Here is a 17136-nt window from a genome sequence, read left to right as displayed (position 1 = left end):
TTCCCTCATAGATCCTCTTGGTACACACAACTGATTACCTTTGAACAAGAGACCATTTTGGAGAGTGTAATCTGTATACTCACCATGGAAATGGTTCTCAAACTGTTTGCAAACCTTGTAAGTTGATGAGAAGTCTTCATCTCCTTCATAGAGGTCCTTGAAACCTTCTATTCCTATGCTCTGCAACTGTAACTCTTGAACTGTCAACAACTTCCTCCTCAATGCATCTACCACCTTATTAAGTTGCCCCTTCTTATGCTTGATGGTGAAGGTGAAGGATTGGAGATATTCCATCCATTTCAGATGTCTATTTCTTAGCTTCTCTTGAGTATTAATGTAACTCAATGCCTAGTTGTCTATGAACACTACAATTTCTTTTGGGAGTAGGTAATGCCTCCATTTCTTTAGAGACTCCACTAACTCATACAACTCTAGCTCATAGGCTGAGTACTTCTTCTTTGCTTCATTAAGTTTCTCACTGAAAAATGCCATAGGTCTTCCCTCTTGACTCAATAGACCATCTACTGCAATTCCACTTGCATCACACTCCAGTGTGAATAGCTTATCAAACGTAGGTAGGAGAAGGATAGGTTTTGTGGCTACTTCCTGCTTCAACAATTGAAATGCTTTGTCAGCCTACTCAGTCCATTTAAACTTAGTTTTAAGGCCTCCTTTGATGGTGTCAAGGATTCAAATTCCTCACAAACTTCCTATAAAATTGAGCTAATCCATGGAAACTTCTAACTTCAGTCCTTGTTTTAGGTGCAGGCCAATTCAAGATTGCCTCCACTTTGCTTGGGTCCATCTTCAAGGTTCCCTTAGACACCACAAATACTAAGTAAACCAACTCTTGCTTCAAGAAGTCACACTTCTCTAGGTTGATGGATAGCTTCTCCTCATGCAACCCCTCTAAGACTAACCTCAAATGCTCAAGGTGCTCCTCTTTGGTTCTACTATAGATGAGAATGTCATCTAGGTACACCACCACAAATCTACCTGTGAAATCCTTCAACACCTCATTCATCAACCTCATGAATGTGCTTGGGGCATTGGTGAGTCCAAATGGCATCACAAGCCATTCATACAATCCTTTTGTGGTCTTGAAAGCAGTCTTCCACTCATCACCTTCCTTGATTCTAATCTGGTGATAACCACTTTTAAGGTCCAACTTGGTAGAATACATAGCACCTCCTAAACAGTCCATCAAATCCTGTATTCTAGGAATAAGAAACCTATACCTTATGGTGATCCTATTGATTGCCCTTGAATCAGTGCAAAGTCTCCACTTGCCTCCCTTCTTTGATGCTAGCACTACCAGGACTGCACATGGGTCGATGCTCTTCTTAATCAGTCCTTGTTCCAATAACTCTTGCACTTACCTTGCTACCTCCTTATTTTGATCAACTGTGATCTTATATGTAGCCTTGTTAGGTAAGGATGCACCGGGAACAAAGTCTATTTGATGGCTTATAGACCTTCTTGGTGGGAGCATTGCAGGTGTTCCATCACTCACTATTGCTTTACCTCCTTGGCTACTTCTTCCTGCAACTTGTCTTCTTCCTCCTTTGGTTTCACAAAGATGGTACAATTCACTATCTCCTCCTCATGTAGCAAGTTTAAGAACTCTTTACTAGTAGCCAATAAAACACTAGGTGTCTTTGAAGTTCCCTCTTCATTCTCTGTCAAAGATTGAATCTTGAAGGTCTTGCTGTCCTTCTTAAAGGAAATGGAGTTCTCCTCTCCATCATAAATTACCTTCCTATCAAATTTCCAGGGTCTTCCTAGCAATAAGTGAGATGCATCCATAGGTAACACATCACAAAGGATCTTATCCTTGTATCCTCCAATAGAAAACTCTACCCAAGTCTGTTGATTGACTAACACACTATGCTCATGATTCAACCATGTCACCTTGTATGGGTTAGTGTGGGGTATCCTTGTGAGTTTTAGCTTCCTAACTGCCTCTTCTGAGATGATATTGTTAGTTCAACCTGAATCAACTATCACCTTGCACACTTTACCAAGAAACTTGCATCTCACCCTAAACAATGCTCTCCTATGTTTGGGTTCCTCCTTAACCGTCTATTTGATCAAAATCCTATTGAACATTAGATTCTCACCAAGTTCTAATTCAATTTGGTCCACATCTGGTGTCTTGCTACTTGAAGAGTCTTCATGTGCATAAGCAACCCTCTTTCCACTATTTGATGATGTAGGCTTGTCAGGACTTCTATAAGCTGGGTGTCCCAATTGTCCACAATTGTAGCATTTCATTGTTACAAAATAGGAGTTACCTCTACCAGTACCTCTACTCCTATTTGGACCACCTTGTGCACCTCTTCCTCTAGAATGTCCTCCTCTAAGATTGGTTTCACTACCATGTTCAGTCAACTTGGCTTCTCCTTGGTTCCTCTGCTCATTTGACTTGCTTTGGTAACCACCCTGGTGGTTCATTTGATCTTTACCTCTGCCTCTACCCCTGTTATTGGAGTCTCCTTTCCTTTTGTTCCTCTCTTCTACCTTGGCAACAAGATGATGAGACTTCTAGATAGTAGTAGGAGTTCGTAGGCTTATCTCCTCTTGAATGTTCCACTTTAGGTAGCTTAGATACCTAGCCACCTTAATGGATTCATCTTCTTGGACATTGGACCCAAGACATAGCTTTTGAAACTCCTTTGTGTAGGAGGCCACATCAAGATCCTTCTACTTCAATCCTTGTCTCTTCTTATGAAGTTGGTCTTCATAAGCCTCTGGTAAGTAGTTCTCCTTAATCTTACCCACCATAGCTTTCCAATTTGCAATAGGTAGCTTCCCCATACTAAATCTTTCTTCTTGCAGGTACTTCCACCATGTCAAAGTTGCTCCCCTTAATCTTGATTTGGCAACTTTAACCTATTGAGCCTCTATCACTCCTTCACACTCAAAGTGGTTTTCCATGCCCTCAATCCATTCCATAAGAGTGTCTATATCCATCCTTCCACTGAAATGTGGCAATCCTTCAAAAGCCTTGGTGTTCAAAGCCTTAATAGCTTTCACAAATGGTTCTTCATTGAACAAGGGATCTGGTTCAGGGATAATATCATCTATGTCTATAGTTTTCTTTCCTTTACCCTTGGTGTCTTCATCCCAAGGTCCTTGTGTCCTCTGATCCACCACTTCCTGTAGTTTATCCCTCATCTCACTCATAGTTTCTTCAAGGAGTCTATTTTTCTCCTTTTTCTCTTCCACCTCTCTAGCCAGCTCTACATTAGTAACCATTCTTCTCTCCCCTATTGATTCACTAGTATATAGAGACATACACAATCCAACAAGTCTTTTACTTGCTCTGATACCAATCTGATGGGATGGGGTTAGGGATATAATAGTCTAGTCTATGCTCTTGGATCCTTTCCTTGGATCACCTGGTGTTCTGTACACACCCTAGGGTCTCTAGGACTTCCCTTTTCTTGAGGAATCCTCTGACCATGCCCAATCCACCCACCAATGAGTTGCAATGTTGCTCCTAAGGTCTCACCTACTCATGAGACTCAAAACCCCTTACTATGGCTAATAAGGGCTAGGCTTTTTCCACACCTTCCAAGGTCCTAGCAAGGTTGTATCAGGTCTATTTCATGGTTTTTCCACCCATTCATGAGCCCCCAAGAGGTTTCAAGCCTTCAACCCCTTACCAATTTCACAAATTTGGGTTTTTGCCTTCAAATAGGGCTACAAGGATTAGGACCAATTAGACCTCCTAGCTAGTCTTCTAGGGCCCCCTCTCACAAACAATGCACAAAAAACCAAAACTCCCAAAATGAACTACCATTCATTTGGCAAGGACTCAAGGATTTTTTAAGTTTTAGGCCTCCGAGTGGCCGTACAAAGCCTTGGGCAAATTTTGGGGTTTTTAACGATTTTGTGAGGGTTTTCAAGATCTGCCTGGGTCACAGTGGTTGTTTTGTGTTCTAGATACCTTGTTTGGATTGGTGGTGACTCCTCCTTCACACTAGTGATGCTTCACACACTCCTCTACACCTCCTCTAATGGGTGCACTCTCCTCTGACCAACCTTGCTCTTCAAGACCTCTGCAATTTGATCTCTCCTAATCGGGCACTGTCTAGTCTCTCCTAGGAGTGGGTCTTTACTTGGCCTCCTTGCATTTCAAAGGGCCCTGCTTTCTTGGGACTATAGTATAGGGTCTTCACATCCATTCCCCATGGTTTCATGGTGGTTCCACAGTAGGGAATGGAGTTAAGACTTGATTTGCACAAACCAGTCCAAAACTGGGCAGTGAGATTGCAACTTACAAATTATTTACAAACACACTCAACCAATAAATAAAAAGATAATATAATCACTCATAATGAAAAAATATACACCATAGAAGACATTTCACATAGTTTTGCATGCAGTTCAATCTATTTACTCTCCCGATAACTTCATTCAATTTGACTGGTAACCAATAAACAGTGATAGTCAAGCTCTTTTTGCTTGGGCCATACAATCTCTAATATCCTATCCATGCATTTAGGGTTTTCAAATAATTATACCACCTTTTCCTTTGTCTATGTGCCCATATTAGTGTTGTCCATGCAAAACTAAGGATTTAGACCTCCTGGTGGAAAAGTTGCTTGACAACTTTTAAAAGTTGTCATGCAACTTTTGATCAACTTTCCCAATGTTTCTCTTCATGATTCCTAGACCCACAATGGGCCAACCTAAGGACACCACCATGCTATGAAGGACCCCTAAGCACCACAAAGATACACATACCCTTCATTTTCAAGAAAATCTCAATCTTGACTTATGACCCCTAAGATCTACTCTAGGACCCTAACTAGGACCTATGAGCACTTGGCTCATTATTTTATTTACAATGGCTTCATCAGAAGCATAATACCAACATAACAAGAAGGAGGGAGAGCTTGGAAGGGTGCTCCTGCACCATCCTTGTACTTTTGAACTATACCAGTTGGGATTCCGTCTCTTTTGTGCATTCTAGTTTGGAATTCTTTAAAATAACCCCACATTGTTTCTCCAAACTTATCACCTAAATCTCTAATCATTTCACCTATTTGAACCATGATAGGTTTATCTTTAGACCATACTACATTGCCCTTACTGGGAAATAAATTTTGCACATAGAAGAATATACATACCAGTAATGAACCATACTTGAATGATTGCTTCTTGTCCTTCTTAATTTGCTCCATGTCCACTAGAAATTGACTTTTGATCATCTCACAAATATCGTATGTTGCATCATCCTTGATGTTTTGATAGGCTACATGAATAGCGCCACTTGGTACACTATTCATGCAGCTTCATTGATAGACCCTATAACCCAACTTTGTAGAAGAAAACCTCACTTTTGCATCCTCAATGTGAGTGATTGTCATTTCTCTCCTGTCACATCAGGATTGAGTCAATTGAATGACTTCAGTGGATGATATTGTTCTTAGGGTTAGTGTTTCATACGTTGCGCTAAACCATGTTACTCTTTGAATCACATCCTATGTGATCTTGATCGATGCTTCAACTTCCAGCCATAGAAATTGATCATGTACTCTTCTTAACACATACCTGACCCAATCGACATGAAATTGATCGAGAAAATAGACAACATTTGACAAACCCTTGTTCTTCAAAATGCAAATTTCTGCCATCAAAATACAACATATCATGATCATAGATCCCTTTGAATTCATTTCAAATAAATTTGTCTCTAAGTTCTTCAAGCTTGCAATGGATGAAGGAGCAAATATCTTCAACCAATAACACACCAAAGGGCATAGATGATAGGGCACTAGTCATGTCGATCTCTCTAGCCTTCATAAGATGCATCTTGAGCTCAGGTTGTGGCTCTTTAATTGCTTCAAATAACACATGAGTCCACAGGGAAGCTTCCTTGATGGACTCAAATAAATTTTTCAAATACAAGGTTTGAATACCTTCTCCTCTAGGGTTGCCAATCACCACTATCACACTGCTTGATCACTTCACACAAATAGTGCTAGCAAGATTTTGATTGCCTTAGGTTGCACGAGAGCTCAATAATGTTCACAAGAAACCAAGGTAAATGAAATGTATTGTCATTTCTTTATTGATCCGTTAAGGTTTATCGGTGCTCCAATACAACAGCTAGTTTGAATGATTTTGACCATTTACAACTTAAGGTACACTGATTTACTTCCTACCAGTTACTTGTTACCGATACCGATACACAAACAAAATTTACACTAACCCTCAAAATATTTACCAAATAAGAACTTTAAACAAACTTTTATGCATCTAAAGTATGTAGATAGGCATAACCTCATATCGGTCAAGGGGATTCAATAATGATCTTACTATATGTGCTCCCCCTGAGCATCGGTATGCCTAGTTTGAAGAGGAACTATCATCATCGGTGGATGATGACTTAGTTTTAGAATGATTCTCTCCTTGTTTTCTTTCTTCCTTATTTATCCATGTTTTTTTCATTTCATTCCTCACATCTTCAATTGTCTTCTTTCCTTTCAAGTCATTTTGCCCTTTCTTTTTGCCAAACTAGTTCCTGTCTTTAGACCAGTTATAGGATTAGTTCTTGCATTCATTGGCTAAGTGACCAATCTTATGGCAATTCAAACATGCCATACCAGTTGTCCTCCATGGTCCTACATTATTTCTTTGGCCCATTCTCATTCTGCAATTTGCTGCACCATGACCAAAATTACCACAAGTCGAATAGGTGGCATTGAACTGGTTACTCCTTTTATTAGGTCTAACTGGTTTGAATGGTAATCTTGATGTATTTGACTTGAACATGCATTCTTTAGCTTTGTGTCAATATTTATTGCATGTAAAGCAATATCCATTAAAGCTTATTCTATTAGACATGATTCTAGATTGAGATCTACACTTATAAGAAGTGTGACCATACTTGTGAAAATTATAGCAATAACCATCAAAGGTGAAAGACTTTTGTTGACTAATCGGTTGATTTCTACAGACATCAAACTTATGACCTGGTTTACCACAATGATTGTAAGAATATTTAGAAAACTTCATACCTTTCACTCTTGAATTGTTCCTTTTATCATCCTTCATCCTTTTGGAGTTAGATGATTCTCTAGTTTCCATAGGACTTGTACCAAAGTAACCAAGACTGGTTGTCTCCGTTGTTCTCCTCTGAGCTTTTAATTGTTCATCTATATTCTCAGAGCTTTCATTAAATTTCCTCATCTTTTCATATCTCTCATTTGCAACTTTCAACTCATTTTTGAGTTGTTCAATCTGTTTCATCACCTTCTCCTTTTCCTCTGCTTTGTCATGCAGATGCTCATGCATGGCTTAATTCTCCTGAGTGAGAATTCCTATTTCTTCATCTTTTTCAATGATGATTGCATCATTTTCTCTTAGGGTTTCTTCAACAAGCCTTTTGGCTTTTTCATCTTTTGAGAAACTTCTTCTGCATCTCTTTTTCTTTCATCTTCTATCCTATTGGCTTCTAGTATTTCAATCAATCTTAGGGCCTTTCAGGGTCCCTTTTTAGATATGTGATTTCTTCAGTTAGCTTCTTTTTCTTTTGCATCAGTTCTAAAACTGCTTCTTCTGCTTCTTTAGATCCACTCTGTTTAGAGAGTTGATCTATGATATCCCAACTCTCATTTAGTTGCAGAGTTAGCTCCTTTCTTTTAGCAAGTGATTTTCTTAGTCTCTCCTTCATCTAAGCAATCATATCATTAGCTTCATCAATCTTCTTTTGATATTGGTATTCCTCCATGATCTTTTTCCTCAAGTTGTCAAACTTTTCTTCAAAGGTTCTATGCTCTGATACCAATTGTTGGTCCCTACTGGTGACTAAGAGGGGGGGGGGGGGCTGAATTGATTACCTACCAGTTGTACAAAATTAAAATATTTGACTCAAGTCTACACTAACTTAATATTCATCAATACAAACAATTATTGCAAGAGAACATGCATGCATGAAAATACACACAATAACACCAAGAATTATTTTGTGGAAACCCAAATGGGAGAAATCCATGATGTGAGTTTATGCTGACAAAATTTATACTCTTCGGGGATTTTCTTTGAGGCCTGTTAGTGTATTTACCCTATTAGAGGTAGCCTTATTAAAGGATTTAGGATCATCAATTAATATGTCACTCAGTTAAGGAATTTTACAAATGGACCTGTTAAAGAAAGCCCGATTAAGGGATTTTGAGTTGCAATGGTTAGAAAGCAAGAGCAAGTTGATCTGCTAGAATAGTTATTGATACCTTGATCAGATCACAATGAAACTCATACTCTATCTGTGCTGGTTGTTTCTTGTCTGCACTACACTGATACTTTTCTCATATCCTCGGCTCTACAATTTGTGAATCCTCTACTCATACCCTCGACTCTGTACTCTATTGGTCTACTTCCCACACACTTTGCTATTTATTTTGCACTCCCTGTTAACATTCACACATATATTTTTCACATTGATAACAACACAATTAGAATGAATGATGTGAATATATTAGCCTTTTGTTCTGGTGCCAACTTTCCCTCCAAAAATCAAATTCAAAAATTTATTATCGTGCCTCAAATTGCTCTCAAAAAATCATTCTAGGAATATCGGTCAAGACAACAATTCATGCCAAAATGCTCCCCGGTTGAAAAGAAAAGACTACTAGTTCAATTGGATGTTATCTAGATGTTTCTAAGTCTTTCGGTTGAGACTCTTGTATTGTCGATTATCACCTATGTACCGGTCCAATTCTACCTAACCGGTTACCTCTTGTATATTGCTCTAATCACTGCTTAGCTGAGTAACCCCTGTATATTGGTCTACTCACTGCTTAGCTGGTTAACCCTTGTATACCAGTCTACTCACTACTTAGTCAGTCAACCCCTATATATTGGTCTACTCACTGCTGATAGGAATAAGGACTATTGGTCTTCACAAGTTACTCTTTACTCCTTTACCGATAGACTGTAGAGACTTAGAAGCTGATGTTGCCAACAATAACAACTATTTCACCATTCATACAAAATGCATCATAATGCAAACATATAGGTCAAGGATTACTAGAGGAATGATGGGTGGGTGGATATCTGCCAGGTCAAAATGGACCTTTCTCCTATTCAATCCTCTTTGTTGTCTATTAAAATTGGGTCGAGTCAGAAGGGGGACCTTTTACTCTAGATGCCAAACCCCTCAAGCCACTTCTCGATATCTTTGACTATCTCTATGCTATCCTTTTCTTCTGCCCCTCTTCTTGTTTGGGCCAAATCCTGGATCAAACACCTTATTACTAAGATCAATATATTAGTTTGGATTTTGCTTCAGAATGAAGTGTTGATGGTTGATAATCTTTGCAAGCATGGCTTTCAGATCCCCAACCAATGTTACTTATGCAAGGAAGCTACAAAATTAGCTAATCATCTCTTCCTCCACTATTCGTATGTGGCTTCTATCTGGGGAATATTTCTTGTTCTCTAGAATTTATCTTGGGTAGTTCCTATATAGTTACAAGACCTTTTCTTCCAATGGAATGCCCCCTCTTTAAATCCCACTATTTGAAGATTATGGTCTTTTACCTTCCCCCATGTTGTCTGGGGAATGTGGAAGGAACAAAATAATAGATTATTTACGGATAAGGAGGCTCAAGAGAATATTCTGTTTGAAAGAATATATACAGCCTAATTATAGAGAATGTAAATAGCATACCTTCTAATGCAGATAAAATGGAGACTGTTGTCTATACCAACTATGATCTTAAGATGGTGAGAGATTGGCATATCAAAGGGGACATATCTAAAGTTTGTAGACAACATAAAAGGATCATGAAGGTGTTAGTTGGACTCATCCCCCTAGGGGATGGATAAAAGTTAATTTTGATGGGGGGACCAAGGGTAATCTTGGTTCAAATTAGAGTGGGGGAGTGTTAAGAGATCACTATGGTAAATTGTTTTTGCATGTGGCACTCCCCTTGGGCTCTCAGTCCAGTCACATAGTCGAATTGATAGGAGCTTTCCAAGTCATTGATCTTGCTAGAAAAATGAACATAAAAAATATATGGATTGAGGGGGACTAAAAAAAAATTATCGAATGCCTTCTAGGAAGTTCCCCCCCATCACAAAGCATAAAATGTTGGATCAATGATGCCAAATCCCTTCTTTCCAACTTTGAAAAGGTTAAAATCTCCCATGCTTTTATGGAAGATAATGCGGTGGGCAATTATTTTTTCAATGAAGGAGTCAAGCTTATTGGTCAATGGACGTGGCATTCCTATAATGAATTAGAAGTGGATGTCAAAGCCTTATTCGACTATGATGTCACACATTGTAAAGTTTCAGTTTCAAATAATGATTAAGTGGATCACAAAAGCGTAGTGTTTCATCATTCATTACTTTGGCAGTGCCTTAATTATCTTTACAAGTTGTGAGGAGTGGCACATTGTGTGGGTACCTTGGTTTCATTGTAAGCTTTCTTCTAAGTTTATCGACTCTGCTATTGCGAAAAGCGAAGTCTATGAAAAAATGGGGGGAAGCAAAAAGAGGGTGGAGCCAAAAAATTGTGAGAAGCATAAGAAAAACCAGAAGGTATGGAGGCAAATCGATAGAGGAGATTTGAGACCTTTCCTTAAGAAACTTCATGATGCTAAATTCATGATGATGCCTCTAAGATCTCAAACCTGAAGACCATTACTTTAAACCAAATCGGGAATTTCCAAATGATATCTTAGTAATTTTTAAAATAGTTATGTGGATTTATTTAGGGATTTAAAATGGGATTTTCATGAAATAAAAGACATCAAAATAAAGAACAGGGTGGTGTCCAACAAACTGGATGAATTGATAGAAAAAGGGCACCCTCAGAATGCTAAAGGGGTAGTGTGGACTGAAGAAGAGAAGCTGTCAATGGAAGAGTGTCTCCAAATAACCGTGGAACTAATGAAAATAATGAGAAAGGAAAACGAGAAAAAGACCATGTAGCTTGAAGGGGAAATCACTAAAATCAAGGAAACAATGAACACCATTATGAAGAAAAGCCATAAAATTGTGAAGAACTTTGTGGCCACTATGAATACAGTGGTGGATAAATTGGACAAGTCCCAATAGGGTTCCCTAATCGTGGACCTTGATGCTGACAGAGAAAAAGGCTAGAAAGAGGAATCTTGTCCCTCTAAGAAAAGCAAATCCAACCTTAAGAGAAAGGCAGAGTCTTCCACTGAGGATTTCGAGGACCTAAAGAAGGCAACGTAAGAGATGAACATCCTTGAAACTAAGATTGAAGAGACTTTAAATTCCTTAGGTTAATGTGTTTCTATTTTTAGCCGTTTGCAGTCTTTTGGTTCAATTGTTGTCTTTTTTTTTTTCTTTTTGACAACCTTTCCATTTTAGTGGACTTTGAATGTTTATTTTATTTTAGCCTATAACTCGGTGGTTTTGGGTCCTTGTAAAACCTGCTTTTTCATTAATCAAAAACTTATGGTTAGTGTTAGGTTTACGACTCGAATTAGGTCTAAAGGTTGGGGATAGTGTAAGGGTTGTCATTACGATCATAGTTAGGATTGCATATGGAACTATGACTTTAATTACATACTAACCCTAATATAACACACATTATCTCTAACCATAATACTAACCTTAACCCTAATACTAATTGAACCCTTGCCCTAAAAATTTTTCTAGCCCTTTTTTAAAAGTGACGAAGACCAACTCCAATCCTAATTGAACTCTAATGCTAATTCTAATCCTAAATCAATTCTAACCCTAACCTCAAGCTTTTACCTAGAATACTAATCATGTAATTCAATCCTAACACTAACTCGATCCCTAATACTTACCCTAGCTCTAGTCTAAGCTTTATCTTAGAAGGGAAACCTTAAATTTAACCATTGTTTACCCCAACCTTAAGTGTAACCATTATTTAATATTCACATTAGATTAAGGATTGGAATTGAATTAATAAATATAGTATTCTATATATTGCAATAAAATATTTTATAAATTTGCTAATCATTTTTTATTGTAAAATATTCTTTAATCATTTAAATTTTTAATATTGAAATGATATAGAGAGGTAGAGAGAGTAGGATAAATATAGAGAGGCGGGGGGCAAAAAGATGGAGTGTATAAGAGAGATAGTGAAATGTAGATATATAATTAACTATATATACATTGTATTTAATATTTATATATTTTATTATTAAAATATTATATTATATAAATTTAATTTTTTAATATATATAGTTTATTTTGTTTACTATTTCATATTGTATTTATTTTATAAAGTATTCCTTTGACATATAATAATACATTTAAATAAATTTTAAAGATACATTTTAATTTTAGATAAAATAATTTAGATAATTGAAAGAACTAATATTTAAAAAATTAGAACGATTAATATTTGATTGAAAAATATTTATTTATTTCCAACAAATTGATAAAAAAAAAAAAAGTTAACTAAAGAAAATGTTAGAGTTGAGATTTTTTTATTAACTACTATTTGAAGGTTAAAGTTGAATGGGGTGGGAAAGTTAGTTACTCAAAGTTAAATTCCTATACATATAATAATGAATATTGTCTAAGGGGTTGATCTTAACTGGTTAAAACACTGGGTTCTCATTGTGGAGACCCAAGTTCAATTCCCAATAGGGACATCTAAAGTGGAACTCTAAGTTGTGACTCTTGGCCTTCCATAGGATGGGGAAGGTCTTGGGGTCAATCTAATCAAACATAATAATAATAATAATTCAAAGATATGTAATGGGGATGGGGCCCACTACTATGTCCCCACTGGTTCATAGCTCCAGTCAAAAGCTATTCAAGCTTCGACCAATTACCAATCAAAAAAAAATAATGAATGGTAAATATTATTTACATTCTATTTGACATTATATAACAATAAAAAATAACCTAAAATAAATACAATAATAATAATAAAATAATTTAATATTAATATGCAATGAGCTTATTATTTTCAATTTATTAGGATTTAAATATAAATGTGTCTTGTGATAAAAATCACATTCTTTTTTATAGCTTAATAGAAGAAAAATAAAATATAAGAAAACTCGAAGAAAAATATATTCATAATACATATATGTAGAATAATTTATAAAGAGTTATAATTAATTAATAATTTAAATAAGTTTAATTAAATTATATATAATAATGATTTTAATAACAATATAATTATTTATAATATATACTTATATATTATTTACTAAAGTTTACATATATTATATTTAATTATAAAATATATTTATTTATTATTTATACTATTTCACTTAATTATATAAATATTTGCCTCATTTCTTAAGAAAATTTAATACAAAGGATTATGTTTCAATTAAAACTAAAGGATTATTTTTCAATTACTCTGCAAAACTAATTTTTTCGATCAACAAGAAAGCCTTTTATGAAACCATTTTAACTTCAATAAATGCAACAACTTACATGTAAGGATAAGGAAAGTTGAACTATTCAATGTGGAAAAGTAGAGTTATCATAAAAATTTAATAAATATATCCAAACACAAAACAACTAAGGCAAATGGACTCACTTTTTAAGTCACAAATCATACATTATGAATGCACAACATTAAATTTAATCGTATCATATCATTGTTCCCATGTAAAAAAGTTGTTTCTATCCATGTGAGAATTTTGGATTTTGGTGGGGAGTTCCCCACAAGGAATAGGCTATCGATTAATTAGTGTTCTTTTTAATATTTAATAGTATCGTATAATTGTTCCCATGTCAAAAAGTTGTTTCTATCTACATGAGAATTGTGGATTTTGCTAGGGAGTTCCCCACAAGGAATAGCCTATCGATTAATTACGTTCTTTTTAATATTTTAAATTTAAAATATCTAGTACTTTTTATTCAATTGTAAATTATAATTAAAATAAAATATATGTTTCTAAAAATATATATATTATTGTACCAAAAATCAATAGAATAATTTATTCTGTATAATATGAATTTAGTTTTTCAATTTATAAATAAGTTCTCTAATTAAATCATACAATTTGTAAGTATTTCCTTAACATATTTAATAAGTTAAATTACTACTCTCATATACACCTAATCTCTATGATGAATAGTGTTATGAGGAGAAAACAAATTCATATATATAATAAAATAATTTAAATTATGATAATTTACTCAACGTATCAAATCGTCACTTTTGTATATATTTTAATGTAGATTTAAATAAATATTATGTTACTTTCGTATCATTAAATAAAATTTATGGCTTTTTATTTTTGGTGAAAGTGGCAAGCTACAAATATATATATAGGAAAACTAATTCAAGAGCTCAATAGGGAAATAACCAGGAAGAAAACCTAATATCCTTGCTCAGATACAATGGAGAAAGAAAAAACGGAGCTATAAGGAACCCCTACAAACCTCATAAAGGCCACATATGAGAATAGTGGAATAGGATAAACTAAGAGAAATCCTAGAATCAGCCGATTATCAATGATCTTGATAAAATTCTGTGAGGATGCCTGAGCACTATAGACCTGCCATCACCAATGACCAATGAGCATATTCGAATATTTGTAAAGTGCGGAAAAAGGAATGTAGCCAATTGAATTACAAAACTATCATACTGGTACAACATTATCACTCCCACCAAAACTAAAATGGGTTACCAAAGAGGCTTTTTTACCAGTACAACATAATCATCACCACTAAAACTAATACTGGATACCAAAGAGACTCTAACATGCTACTAGAGAAGATATGAAATAGGAACACTGACGATACCAGCTAGCAAATCGGAGTAACGAACCACATAGGAAAAAGTCAACAAAAAATTGCTTATCTTACTAGATCTTGAATACTAGAATGCTGATGTAATCGATTATGTTATACCAGGAAAAAATGATACGCAAACTAATTTATCAATCTAAAGGAGTGCTTGCAAAACCTATTATTCAGAGCTGAAATAGAAAATGACTCGCATACTAGTACTGCAATGACTTAATAGGCTAAATTGGAAGGCTCCAATCCAGAATAAATTGTCAAAATTACATCTCCATATGCTGCAAACACTAAGAACCCATAACCAACAATGACTAGCTGGTCCTTGAACCTGGGGTGAATGTCAAGGATTACTTCTCCAATCCTTGCAATCTCAACAAAAATCCATCACCGATATTGAGTGCAGCAAAGGCTGATATAAGATCTTCAATCGGTGAACCATGTATTTCATTGATTTGATCAAAGGAGAGCTGAGGAGAAGGAGAAATATTGTTCACCTACATAGAAATTTCATCACCCACTAGAATTATCGGAGAAATAATAGATGGCTTTGTTTGTCCATGATCATGACCTAAAATTGCTAGGATGGCATGCATTTTAGAGAAAAAATTTCTTTTTAAATGGGTTTAAGCTTCTCCCAGCATTGCGAGCAACAATTTGGAAGGGTCTCACATTTTGTAGGGAAAGAGACTGCTTTATGCTATCAAATATTGTAGGAAATTCCTCATGTGTGAGCAGAAGCTTCTTGGAGAGTGGTCCACCAACTCTTGCCTTACCATTCCACAAATCATACTGACGGATGGCATCCAAGAGTTGATTATCATTTAAGTAATCTACAAATCCACTAAATTGGAGAGAAATATAGAACACAATTATGAAGGAAAATTAAACCTTTTCTCCTGCGGATAAAGTATTTCTTCGTCAATAATCTGCTTGATGCTTCGTATGCAGTGTTGACAAGAGGTGTTGAAAATAATATTGATGGGATGGGGTATGGGATAAACTAGCCTAGTCTATGCTCTAGGACCCTTTTGTTGGGTGACCTGGTGTTCTCCTCATACCCTAGGGTCTCTAAGACTTCCTTTTCTTTAGGAATCCCCTGACCTTGCCCAATCCACCCACCAATGTGTTGCTTTGCTGCTCCTAAGGTCTCACCTACTCATGAGACTCAAAACCCCTTACTATGGCTAATAAGGGCAAATCTTGTTCCACACCTTCCAAGGTCTTAGCAAGGTTGTTTTAGGTCTATTTCATGGTATATCCACCCATTCATGAGCCCCCAAGAGGTTTCAAGATTCTAACCCCTTACCGCTTTCACCATTTTGTGTTTTTCCTACAAAATAGGGCTACAAGGATTAGGACCAATTAGGCCTCCTAACTGGTCTTTTAGGGCTCCCTCTCACAACTGACGCACAAACAACCCAATCTCCCAAAAAGGATTGCCCTTCATTTGGAAAAGACTCAAGGATTTTCCAGGTTTTAGGCCCCCTAGTGTCCGTACTCTGTCCTTGGTGGATTTTAAGGTTTTTAAGGGTTTTGTGAGGGTTTTTAGGGTCTGCTTGGGTCATAGGGAATTTTTTGTGTTTTATCCTCCCTATCTGAATTGGTGGAGACTTCTCCTTCACACCATTGGTTCTTCACACACTCCTTTATAGCTCCTCCAAAGGGTGTATACTCCTCTATTCAACCTTGCTCTCCAAGACCTCTTCACCAACAACCATTCCTAACCGGGCACTGTCCAGTCTCACCTAGGAATGGGCATTTGCTTGGCCTCCTTGCATTTCCAAGGGCCCTTCTTGTTTGGGACTATGGTACAAGCTCTCCACATCCATCCCCCATGGTTTCATGGTGGTTCCACAATGGGGAATGGAATCAAGACTTCATTTACTCAAACTGGTTCAACACTGGACAGTAAAACTGCAATTCACAAACTATTTACAAACACACTCTTCTGGTAAACAAAAAGATAAACTAATCACTCAAAATGAAGCAATATACATTCAAGAAGACATTCCACATAGGTTGGATCACAAATAAATCCATTTGCTTGCTCGGTAACTTCATTCAAACAGACTGGTAACTCACAAACAGTCACAGTCAGTACAGTTTGCTTGAGCCGTACAATCTCTGACAACCAACCCTTTAACTTAGGGTTTAAAACATCTTATACTACCCATACCTTAGTCAGTGTGCCACATTTAGGGTTTTCCATGCCAACCTAACGATTTTGACAACATGGTGGAAAAGTTGCTTGACAACTTTTAAAAGTTTTCATGCAACTTTTGCAACTTTTGAGCAACTTTCACTATGTTGCTCTTCATGACTCCTAGACCCACAATCAGCCAACCTAAGGACACCACCATGATATGAAGGACCCCTAAACACCTCTAGGACACA

The sequence above is a fragment of the Cryptomeria japonica genome, chromosome 10 (assembly GCF_030272615.1).
Source record: "Cryptomeria japonica chromosome 10, Sugi_1.0, whole genome shotgun sequence".
NCBI classification, from domain to species: domain Eukaryota; kingdom Viridiplantae; phylum Streptophyta; class Pinopsida; order Cupressales; family Cupressaceae; genus Cryptomeria; species Cryptomeria japonica.
This window is presented reverse-complemented; position numbering follows the sequence as displayed.